Source organism: Saccopteryx bilineata, unplaced genomic scaffold, assembly GCF_036850765.1.
Source record: "Saccopteryx bilineata isolate mSacBil1 unplaced genomic scaffold, mSacBil1_pri_phased_curated manual_scaffold_24, whole genome shotgun sequence".
NCBI classification, from domain to species: Eukaryota; Metazoa; Chordata; class Mammalia; order Chiroptera; family Emballonuridae; genus Saccopteryx; species Saccopteryx bilineata.
In genome coordinates, this window is record NW_027095450.1 from 252,943 (window position 1) to 265,144 (window position 12,202).

General features: G+C 43.6%; 1 pseudogene; it reads left to right on the top strand.

The window, feature by feature from the left end:
* The first annotated feature begins 9,032 nt into the window (after nt 1-9,032).
* Nucleotides 9,033-9,659, top strand: LOC136318278 (factor in the germline alpha pseudogene; annotated as a pseudogene).
* The last annotated feature ends 2,543 nt before the right edge of the window (nt 9,660-12,202 follow it).

Sequence of the window (12,202 nt, forward strand, 5' to 3'; positions counted from 1 at the left end):
GCTTTTGAAAGACAAACTGGATGAGGCAGTGTCTGTGCATGCCTGTGTGTGTGCTTGTGTGAGTGCGTGTGTTCGGGCATGGTTGCCAGGGAAGATACTGGCTTTAGGGAACACCTTGGGGGTGACTGGTTGGTCTGTGATTTGGGACCAGACTTGGTGTTATTCATGGAAATGGATGGTATGCAGTAAACTGAAGAAGCATAAGGTAAAACAGGAGCCAGCAGGCCTAAGTGGCTTAGAGAGTAAGACTTTTAAAAGAGAGAGGAGGATCAGGACCCTGTTTGAACCCACGGGGTCTGTTTTTGTCAGAGTCATGATGAATCGGGCTGTGCAGCCGAGTGACCATAGTCACTGAGACCTGCCAGAGCCATGTGTGCTGATGGTGGGGGTGGACAGGGTCTGATTGCCACACGAGACACAGATAGCAAAGTGTCAGCAGCTGCCACCCCAGGCGGGGTCTACAGAGGCCATGTAGACACCCTTCCTTTGGGTCAGGACCGGTGGTCCTCAGTGGAGTCTTGACCAGTTTGTTTCTTGTGTCCTATTGGTCATACAAGTATGTTCTTGCCATGTAACCAACCCCACGGGGGGAGCCCTTCATGCCTTGACCAGGGTGCCACACAAGTAATGTCTTATTTCAGCAATAAGAAATGCTTGAATGAACCCTTGCAGCACAGGTGGTAATAATGGTCATTTGAGATATTCGTGCAAGTTGTGTCATTAGAGTAATACAGATGTCACAAGCCTTTTCTGTGTCCATGCATTTGAATAAACTACTGTTTAGTCATGTTTGCGGGCATGGCCATTTTGTAGGTAATCTTGGAATGACTAATAATTGGGTTATATCACGTCCCTTCAAAATTAACATGTACCTCTAGCTCTAAACTTACTATGTTTAGCCTTTATTGACAGATTTCGAAAACCAAGTTCTTAGACTGTGTAAGAGAAGGCATAGCACAGGGGGGCCTCTGGCTGACTGAGAGAGGAGGATGTGCTGTGTGCTCTGGACCATGCTCTGAGGTTCTAATTGTGTCTTTCCATTTTCTTCTCCCTCCCCCAGATGAGACAGCTCCTAAGGAGATCAGCAGGGTAAGTGCTGTGGACACAGTCTCTGCCACCACCATGGGGGACATGAATTCTCCTGTGTGCTCCCGCAGGGCTCTGACATGTCACAGTATTGGGACTAGTTACAGAGCTGAGTGCCCCCTCCCCGTGTCGCTCGCTATCCGGGGCCTGGGCAGGAGGGGAGGTTGCTCTCTGAAGGCCTCTGGCTGAGAGCAGTGGAGGAGATGCTTGTCTGGCCTGTGGAGGGGATTCTGAGTCAGCTGCCAACTGAGGCAGCTTTGACAGTGCACATGGAGACTGGGTTTAGCCTCTGGTGACAAACTGTAAGTTAGGCAGTACCAAGACAGCATTGGCACATGACCACTGTCACCTAGCCTGTGTGGCAGAAGCCACCTCACCACTGTCCAGCACTCTGGGATAGTGTCACATGTGACCTGGCTAGTCCCTGCCTCTGCATCCCTGCACCTTCTCTCTGGAAGAACAGCAGTGACTAATGTAGCAAGGACATGGTGTTCCTCAGTCCTTCTAGAACTGTCAAGTGAATTGTTCTCATGTCCGAGAGAAATATTTGGTGTTTAAGAGACTTAATAAACTTAAAAGCTCATGGGCACGAGTCCTGAAAGCATTTGTTTGATAACATACAGTTTTAATACTATAACAGGATAATGAGTTACATATGCAGAGTAAGTTTATTATGTATCCTGTACACAGACACAGATATTAAATGTGGATTAAATATGGAAAATGACCAGTCTGACTTGTATCTGATGCAGCCTTCTATATATAACAGATCACTCACTCTTTGTCTTAAACCGTAACCTAAAGTGCTTTAGTATCACCATGTATGCGGATACTTTCCTTTATTATGGATTATCTGAAGGAAGGACTCTCTAAAATACCGGGGTCTTCTGTCCTGGCAGACTCTGAATATTCCTGCATGTCTCAGGGTTTCCTTGGGCACCTTCTGGTGAGCTTCACATCGACAGAGCTCCTTCATGTTAGAAAGTCCCCACGTGCAAGTGCTTCAGGGTGTTTCAAGGGGCAGAGGCATCAGCTGGGAATGTTTGCAGCTTCTGTGAGCAGCAGAGAGTAAAAAGCGATGCTTGAGGATGAAAATGGACTTGGACAGAGTCCTGAGGCCCCGCGTGCTGATGTCAGGCACTCTGCTATCTCAGGTCTCTGAGGAGCCCGTGTGTGACGACAAAGCTGAGAGCTCTTTGCGACACCTTGCCTCTGCCTGTGTGCCAACCGTGTTCACCACTTGCTGGAGCTGTCCCTTCACCTTCAGTGTCCCGACATATAAAGACTTGGTGCCACAGAGTCATAACTGACTCTGCTCTTCAGCACACTCCTTAAGTATAAGCTGGCTTCTATTTGGGTCGAACAGTTGTTTAGACAAAGAGCCCAGTTTTTATTAAAGACATTTCTGTGTGTTTTAGTTTTGCACAGTGTTGCCCCAACACATCGGGAACCGGTTAGTGACATGGCCATATATGCTCTTGCTGTGACAGCACCTCCTTCCCTGCTCTCCACAGGGTCATGACAGGCCGTGACAGGATGATGCACATGAGTTTCCTTTGCGGTTGTTTTGTGAGGCTCTTGCATTTTGTGCCGTATTTGGAGAAAGTGCATCTCTGGTTGAGAAACACTAAATCGATGTACTGAAAACCTTGGATAGTATCAGTTGCCTGGATTTTTAAATTTTTTTTCTGAACTTACCCCATATCTTGATCAATGCTTATTTGACTACTCAGAATTTGTTTTATAAAACAGTATGCCATTGTTTTAAGTTGGAATTAAGATCTAGAGGTGGTGAGTGCAACTTTTTCAGTTCTGTTTGAGCACATTTGTTGTTAGCAGCATGTGCTGTGGGAGGCTGAGCATCACAGCCCTGGGCACTCGGGGCTTCTGTGACATCCTGCTCACAAAAGTTCCTCCCCTTAATTGTCATGTGTTAGTATTGATCTCTCTTTTTTTGTGTGCCAACTCTTAAGAGGCTGTGCCCCTCCCCCATGAGAGTGCTCTTTGAACAGAGAGGCCTGTGTCCATCTTTTGGAGCGAACAGGCCCACTTGTGATGTGTGTCTCCCTGTTTGGCTGCCCGGGATCTGGGCAGATGTGCACTGTGTTAAGTGTGTCACAGTGCATTTCAGAAGGTGGCACCTCTGACCTGAATTTACAGGATGCAGCGAGAGGAGATGACAGAGAGCCCTTGGAAGCTGTGGATCTGGAATACAGTTTTAAGGGAAAATTAGCTTTTTAAAGAAACTATAGGACATTTCTAGTTCTTGATTTCTTAGTAAACTAAGCTAGCTTTTTACCCAAAGTCGAGTCAGATCTCTAAGCTGACCCCCATCCTTTTATCCCCCTTCTTTCTTCATTCCCTCCTTTCTTCCTTTTCTCTCTCTCTCTCTCTCTCTCTCTCTCTCTCTCTCTTTGTCTTCCACCTCCTGCCACTCTGTTCACAGATGTTGAGCATTTATGTTCTAGGAGCTGGACATATGCTGCTCAGCAGTGTAGGGCTCTGGCTCTCGTACTGTGGAAGTGACTGTGAAAATCATGTGTCTGTGTAGTGGTAGATATGGTGATGCATAGAGGACTAGAGGAGAATAAAGGGACAAGGAAGGAAGGTGGGCTGGGCATGGCCTTCCTGCTCATCTACATACCCAAGGTTGCAAGAGAGGGTGCTAATGAGTTGGCCTTTGAGCAGAGGGTGTCTGAAGGGACTAGGGAGCCTCTAGAGGAGGAGCCAGAGGGTGAGGGGTATCGCGGGGTGGGGGGAACAGAGCGCACAGGGACATGGGGATGGGGGCAGGAGAAAGGCCTGTTGTCCTCCACATGGGCTTTGGGTTGAATTCTGAGAGCTGGTCTTCTGTTCCTATTTGTAAACCATAACTGCATTTATAAAGACTCATTCACAGTGGCTCTTTTAACTTGAAGTTACTTCTTTATTTTGGTGCTTTCCCTTAATTTCAGTCTTTTTTAGGAAGTCACTGAGAATTTCTTGCTGTTAATGCTTTAATTTTTTAAGGGTGAAGAGCAGACACTTTGCTACCATTAATTTGGAGTAAATTCATCCTTGGACAGCATCTGAATTGAGCTTTCCCTGGCTGTACTGCTATAATCCTAACACCTTGTGTATTTTTGGTAGGCTTTTCTTCTTTTTATAATGTTGCAATACTTGTTGAGAAGTCATTTGCTGATCTCTCTTTTTTTAATGTTTATCCTGAAATGGTGTTAGGCTTGGTATTTGTAGTTAGAATTTCTTTGTCTCTGCTTACTATGAATGTAAATACTATTACAATTCTACTGTTAGATCCTAGGTTGGAGGGCTGGCGAGGGAGGGTCAACAGCACCACTTCAGTCTTGGGAATGGAGCACTGGGCTTTCCCACAGGGGATGTCCACCTCTGCGGATGCTCTGGTTTGATAGGAAGGAATTGCTCTCCTGGAATCCGATTTCCATCTCCCTGTTTTCCTTGTAACTGGCTGGTCCAGAGGAGGACCTGTCCATGCAGGTTAGTGATTGGGTGCTGGTTCTGTCAGTCATCCTGCAGTTTCCCTGCTCTTACCACTCAGTGTATTTCTGCCACAGGGCCCCCCTGCTGGAGAGTGTGGGAGCCTCTGTGCGCATCAGATGAGATGGGGTACTCTGCCATTGATTTCCCAGAGTATTCATCATTTACTTCAGCAACAGTGCCGTTTCTTGGGAAAAGAAATTTTAAGTAAGCCTTTAGGACTCTTCACTTTGGCTTAATTGGTATTCTGTTTGGTGAAGTTGCCTTGAAATTTATGGCATATGGTGGCCATAGTGGTCCATGTTCTCTGCGTTTTCTTCTTTGGCTGTTTATTAGAGTGAGGTGAGGCAAGGTCGTGGAATTCCAATTTCTGGTTTTCCTGGAAGAGCTGGTCTTCTGTTCATATTTGTATACTACTTATTACTGTGTTTATAAAGACATTTCTGAATTATCTGCTTAACACCCATGTCCATGCATCCTACAGGTTCATTTTACCTTATGTGATAGTTCTAGTCAAGAAAGCCATCCCATCAGGAAGGCAGGAAAGTTTCAGTTAGGGCAGAAAAGTAACAGATTGTTTCTCTTGGAGGCCTTGGAAGTTACAGAGGAATTGCAGGGATTGGTAGTGAGCTCCAGGGCTAGAGGGAGGCTTTGGTAGAGAAGGGAGCAGCTGGGGGTTGGCCTGGTGGACAGATGCGCAGAGCTCGTGAGTGAGGTTCTGGAAAGGGCTGTCCATTCATTAACAGGCCTTGATCTCTCTGGCCAGTCAGTAATATCAGTAAGTAATATTTCCTTCTAGTTTTTCCTTTACATGAACGCATTTACATAGTTTTTATTTTTGCTTTTTGCATTGTACTATGCCATAAGTATTTTTATGGTATTATGCTGTCCAATATTATCTTTGACTACAAATATCCCATTGAGTTCTCTCTGATGACTTTTACTTTCTCATTCTATGTGTGGAGTTTTAAATTGTTTCTGATTTTTCATAGGCTGATTATGTCTTTAGCAGTTTTTATCCTGTAAATGTTTCCTGAGGAAACATGTTGAGGCCTGAGGTCATGAGTCAAAGGACATGAGTATTTCATGGATTTTAATACACATTGTTAAATTGGATTATCAAATTACTGTTTCAGTTTAAGGTTTTATTTTAACCTAAATGACCAATGAAACATCTTCTATAAGAAGTCATATAACAAAGGCAGTGAAAGAACTTTGTGCAGTTAAAAACAAACAAACACAAACAAAAACAAAAACTCATAGAGGTGGAGAACAGCATGGTGGTCACCAGAGGGGAGAGGCATAAGGCAGTGAAGGGTAAAGGGGCTCAAATACATGGTGACAGGAGGAGAGTGACTAGGTGGTGGGCACATGATGCACTATACTGATTATGTATCATAGACATGTACACTTGAAACCTGTATGCTCTTAACAAAATTTCCCCAATACATTTAATTAAAAAATAAAAAATGTTTTGAAAATACCAGTTCTTAACAATGTCATTAATATTCTATTGTAAATTTTTGATACTCAAGCCACAGAATTAGAGGTTCATAGAACTGTACTGAATTGGTCCTTTAGTAAGCTTTTTTCATTGTGTTGTTTTCATAAGAGCATCTTAGAGACACATGACTTGACATTTGTCCCCACCTGCTCCCTCTGCCTGTCCCAGAACACTAGCACTCAGGAGTGACAGATCAGCTTATGATTTCACATTTATATGTGCCATCTAAGAGTTAGTGGATGATGGTTTGAATAATCCACTATATAGATAATCCTTCAATATTTGAGAGTTAACATTACATTAATATGAATAGCAATTATCATAAAACATTTTGATCTTGTGATACTTATGTAATCAAAGGAAACAGGGTGTAGTAACCCAACTGTGAGGTTAAAGATTAGAAATTGAAGCTTAAATGACAGCACAAATTAAAATCCTAGTTCATTGACGATCATAGCTAGTATTAAAAAGTTTAAAGAAAATCCATTTCAACCTTCATGTTACACAGTCGAGAAAATGAAAGCCCAGAGACATGGTTAAAGGAAACCTCATGATCAGTGCCCATGTCCCAGAATGTCTCTGGTTCTCACTTGTGTGTGACATTTCCTGTCCAATAGATGGTGAGCAGCTGGCCATCAGTCTGAGCACTGCACACAGCTGCATTAAAGGGCCTCTCTCTGTTCGTGCTGCATGGGGAACTGTTCCTCAGATTCCCTACCCCTTTCACAGGTAGGGACCTGACAGTGTGGGAATCCTTCCAGGTTCTGAGGATGTGTTTTCCAGATGTGTCTGTAAAACTCTAGTTACCACAGGAGGCTGAGGACCTGCTGGGACCCTCACCACAGAGCTCTGCACAATGTCCAGCAGTCTCAGAAACACCCAACTCATAACCTCAGGGACGGATGTGTCGTGGGACATGCCTAGGGGCTAGGTAAACAGGTCCTACTGAATAAATCCACTCTGCACTCCCACCTGGCTAAGACTGGATCATGTGCCTGGGACCTTGGGCGTTTCAGTGATGTTCAGTGTCAGCCACATCAGGACCAGATCTCAGCCAAGCTGATGGGCATAGTGAACACCCCACCAAAAAACTATTAGAAACAAACAAATATAGTAAAGTGGCAGGATGCAAAATCAATATACAAAAGTCCACTACTATCTGTATGCCAACAGTAGGACTTCAGAAAATGAATTTTAAAAATTCTTTTTACAATTGTAACAACAATAACAAAAATATCTAAGAATAAACTTAACAAAGGTTGTGAAGGACTTGTATACTGAAAACTACAAAATTATTAAATTGAGAAAGATACAATGAAATGTAAAAATAGTTCATGTTCATGGATTGGAAGAATTAATGTAGTTAAAATGTTCAATTACCCAAAGTAATGCACAAATTTAATGCAATCCCCATCAAAATTCCAAAGTAAATTTTTAAATAAATATAACAAAGAAAATTACCAGATTTGTATGGAATCACAGAAGAACCCAAATAGCCAAAGCAACCCTGAGGAAAAAGAATGAAGCCAGAGGTATCATACTTACTACCTGACTTCAAATTATACTACAGAGCTATGATAATAAAAATATCATGGTATTGGCAGAAAAACAGACATACAGACCAATGGAACAGTATCAAGAGCCAAGAAATAAAACCATATATATATATGGACAAATCATCTTTGACGATGGAAAAAAGAAAGCTTTTTCTATAAATGGAGCTGGAAAAATTGGAAAGCGATATGCAAGAGAATGAAACTTGTTATAGATTTTCCCATGCACAAAAATTAATTCAAAATGGATCAAAGACCTAAACATAGGTACTAAACTTACGGATCTTGGCTGAAGAAAACATTTTATGAATTTGACCCCATAGGCAAGGGATGTAAAGACAAAACTAAATGAATGGGACTATATCAAACTAAAAAGCTTCTGCACAGAAAAAGAAACTGACAACAAAACCAAAAGGCAGCCAACCAAATGAGATAATATTTACAAAGAGCTCCAATAAGGCATTAATATCCAAAATATATAAAGAACACACAAAGCTCAACAACAAGCAAGCAAATAATCCAATTAAAAATGAGGAGAGGACCTGAACAGACAACAGATTTTTATGTCTTCCAAGAAGACGTGCAAATGGCCAACAGATACATGAAAAGATGCTCATCTTCACTATTAGGGAAATGCAAATCAAAATTACAATGACATACCACCTCACACCTGTTAAATCATTTATTATGAACAAGATAGTGAATAAATGTTGTAGAGCCTGTGGAGAAAAAGGAGCCCTCATTCACTGATGGTGGGAATATTAACTGGTAAAATCATTATGGAAAATGGAATGGTGGTTTCTCAAAAAATTAAGGCTAGAACTAACATATGACCCAGCAATCCCTTTACTGAGAATCTACCTAAAAATCTTAAAAACACTGGCACACAAAGACACGTGCACCCCTATGTTCACCACAGCATTATTCACAGTGGCCAAGAGATGGAAACAATCAAAGTGTCCCTCAGTAGAGGATAGGATAAAGAAGATGCGGTACAGTTATACAATGGAATACTACTCAGCCATAAGAAATAATGACATATTTCCATTTATGCCAACATGAATGGACCTTGAGAACATAATATGAAGTAAAATAAGTAAATCAAAAAAAGCTAAGAACTATATGATCTTACACATAGGTGGGATATAAAACTGAGACTCATGGCCATAGATAAAAGTGAGGTGGTTACCAGGGGGAGAAGGTTGAGGGAGTGGGGGCTGGAGGAAAGAAGAGGGACAAATATACGGTGATGGAAAGTGGTTTGACTCTGGGTGATGGGCACACAACACAATCAACAGTTCAGATGTTACAGATATGTTCACCTGAAACCTGTGTACTCTTATTGACCAATGTCACTCTATTAAATTTAATTTATAAAAAAAGAGCCTACTGCCATGGACGCTGTGCCCAGCTCCCTCACCACCCTGGCGGCTGAAGTGCTGGAGGACATGCTGCGGGAGCAGTTCGGGCCACTGCCGCAGCTGGCCGCTATTTGCCGGCTCAAGCGCCCGCCCTCCGGCCACTACTCGTCTACTGAGGACCTCCAGTTGGTGCTGGAGCGGCGGCGCGTGGCCAATGCCAAGGAGCGCCAGCAGATAAAAAATCTCAACCAAGGTTTTGCCAAACTGAAGGCACTGGTGCCATTTCTTCCTCAAAGCAGGAAGCCTAGCAAAGTTGATATCCTTAAAGGTGCAACTGAATACATACAAGTTCTCAGTGATGTTTTGGAAGGAGCCAAAGACTCTGAGAAACAAGACCCAGCTCATCAGAACTATAACAACAATACTTCTGAACCACATATATCCTTGGCTAAAGAGCTATTGAGAAACAACACCCAGCATGCTAGCTGTGTGGGCTTGAAAAATGAGGAGGAAGGGCCCTGGGCAGATGGTGGTCACGGTGAGTCAGCATACGCTTATTGCCAGTGCATGATGGCTACAATTGGAGTTATCTCTCCAACCAGGATTCTGGATAGATTCCCAGAAGAAGAACTCCTGAGTCCATGGCTCCCCCAAGTATGAAAAATAAAAAGCTGGTCCAGGTCTATATTCTAGAAAAAAAATAAGTGTAGTTTTTGAAAAAAAAAACACCCAGAACTTTCTTTCATCCATTGCTACCCTTTTTCTCTGTTTCAGCCCCTGACACCCAGTCTTTGTTAGGCTAGATCTCATCATGCATTTTGGTGTGTACTGGACCTCCTATACGTCGTCCTCCACACTCCAATTTCTGGGGCTGCCAGCCCTGGAGTCCTTCTGTAGGACAGAGGCAGAGGGAGCTGGTGGTTGCTCAGCACTTCGTCCAAGACAGCTGGGGGCCAATCGGCATGCTGCAGGCGTTCAGGGTGTCTGGTGCCCCTGAAGTCCATCTGTAAGTCCCATATCACTGAGCCTGCCTTCCCAGGTCCTGCTGAAAAGGGGAACCCGCTTTAACCCTGCTGCCCACCTTGTGTCACGCCTCTGGCCTTCTCCCACGCTGTGCAGTTACTGTTCCTTCTCTTATACCTGGAATGTAGGCTTCTCCAGGACTGGAGTTTAGTCTCCCTCCTCCTCCGGCGTGTTTAGAGGAAGGCCCGTGTGGAGCAGACTCTGGCGTGGTGAACTCATTCCCTCATCCTTCCCTCCATTTATCCATCCCACATGTGTCTGTTGAGAACAGTGCTCCAGACAACAGCTGCAGGCCATGTCAGAGAAAGGTGCCACTTGGTCAGGGGGGAAGTGGATGTCTGAGAGCTTCTGAGATGGAGAACCCCCCACTGTGTGGTGGGGGAGGACACCATGCATTCTGTCTGTTATTCTAAGTGCTTGGGAAGCCCAGGGGTCTTTGGAGGCCTGGCAGTGAGAGAATTTGCATTTTATTTTTCAAGTTCTCCTTGGACCGTTGTGGAGAGGAGGCCTAGGAAGATGAGCTGGATGGAGGGAAGCTTCTGTCAGAACCAACGCCTTTGGGGAAGACACAGTGGTGCTGGTACCCAGAGTCGCTATAGCTCAGCCTCTGCCTTCTTGCCAGGCCCTGTCCACCTGCTGTGTGTTCGGGGCCTGGACCACGCCTGAGGCCTGGGTTTGCTGGGGGACCACTGTGGCAACATGGGGCGGATAGGATTAGCTCTGGCCTGTTTTAGTGGAGCATTGGGGTGGGACTTCGGTGGTAGCCACACCGGTGCAGGGGACAGGACAGTAATAAACTTGGTCTCACCTGGGGCAGTGCATAAGGGTGACTTTTCTAGCCTCTCACAATGTTTCGCTCAGCCAACTTCTGCACTATTGTTTACTGATCAGGTTGCTTGCTACATAAGATATACAACTTTAGAAACAAATTTGTAATTTGTAACATTTGAGATTTAATGTAATAGGCATGCATGAAGTCTAAAGGTAATTCTAAGTAAGTAATAACATTTTTAATTTGCAATCAGTTTTTATAGTAGACTATATTAAGTCATGCTCTATGAAAGCATAACCAGGGGCCAGTATGTCAAGTCATATATGTAGATAGTATACATTTTTTACAAACTAAGAAACTTTTATTTTATTATATTTAATTGTGCTGTTTCTTTTTTTTTTTTTTTCAAAGTACCAAGACACGAACATGCAGGGCATGGTGTAGGAGCTGAGTAGCTACATAGAGCAGTAGCTGGACACAGGAGGCAACACCACCTGCTCCTGTACAAGCTTAGCCACGTCATCCAAGTGGGTAAGGCCCTCACAGTCCCCTAGGGTGGACACCGGAGCCTGGAGTCCTTGTCTCACTGCAGGAAAGGGCCCAGACGGTGTCCTTGCCCAGTCACATGAGCATCATTCAGGTACTGCTATTCTTGGGTTAAATGTAAGGTGAAAATATTTTATTATATAACTACCAGAATGCCAAAAAATGTATCTGCCTGATGCTTAAATGGAATATACTATGTCTTCTAATTAAAACTTGGTTTTCTTTATATAGTTTTATTGAATTAAATCACATTTATACAATAAATCATTAATTTGTAAGGAAGAAGCATTTTAAATTGATTTGGTCTCTTTGTATATGATTATCACCATTTTACTGGCAAGAAGGCTTTGGCAAAGACAGGCCAGACCTTTTACAAAGGCCACACAGGTCAGAAGGGGGTAAGCCACCTTCAGTTGGGGCAACTCCTTCAAGATTTAGTCTACCAACTGCCCTGGTCATTGCTGTCAGATGGCCCTGAAGTCATTTTGGAAAAGCCAAACTATGTCATCCTCAGTGATGACACGCACAGGTATATAATTCTTCTTGGTTGGTGCTTATATTGGTCATTCAATATTATGAATATCAATTCCAGTGCTTTTAATACCTTAACAATTAAATACAATTACCAAATTAAAAAATATATATATTGTATTTTATACAATATATAAAAAAATATATATTGTATTTTTCTGAAGCTGGAAACGGGGAGGCAGTCAGACAGACTCCCACATGCAGCCGACTGGGATCCACCCGGCACGCCCCGGATCCACCCGGCATGCCCACCAGGGGGCGATGCTCTGCCCATCCGAGGCATCGCGACCAGAGCCACTCTAGCGCCTGGGGCAGAGGCCAAGGAACCATC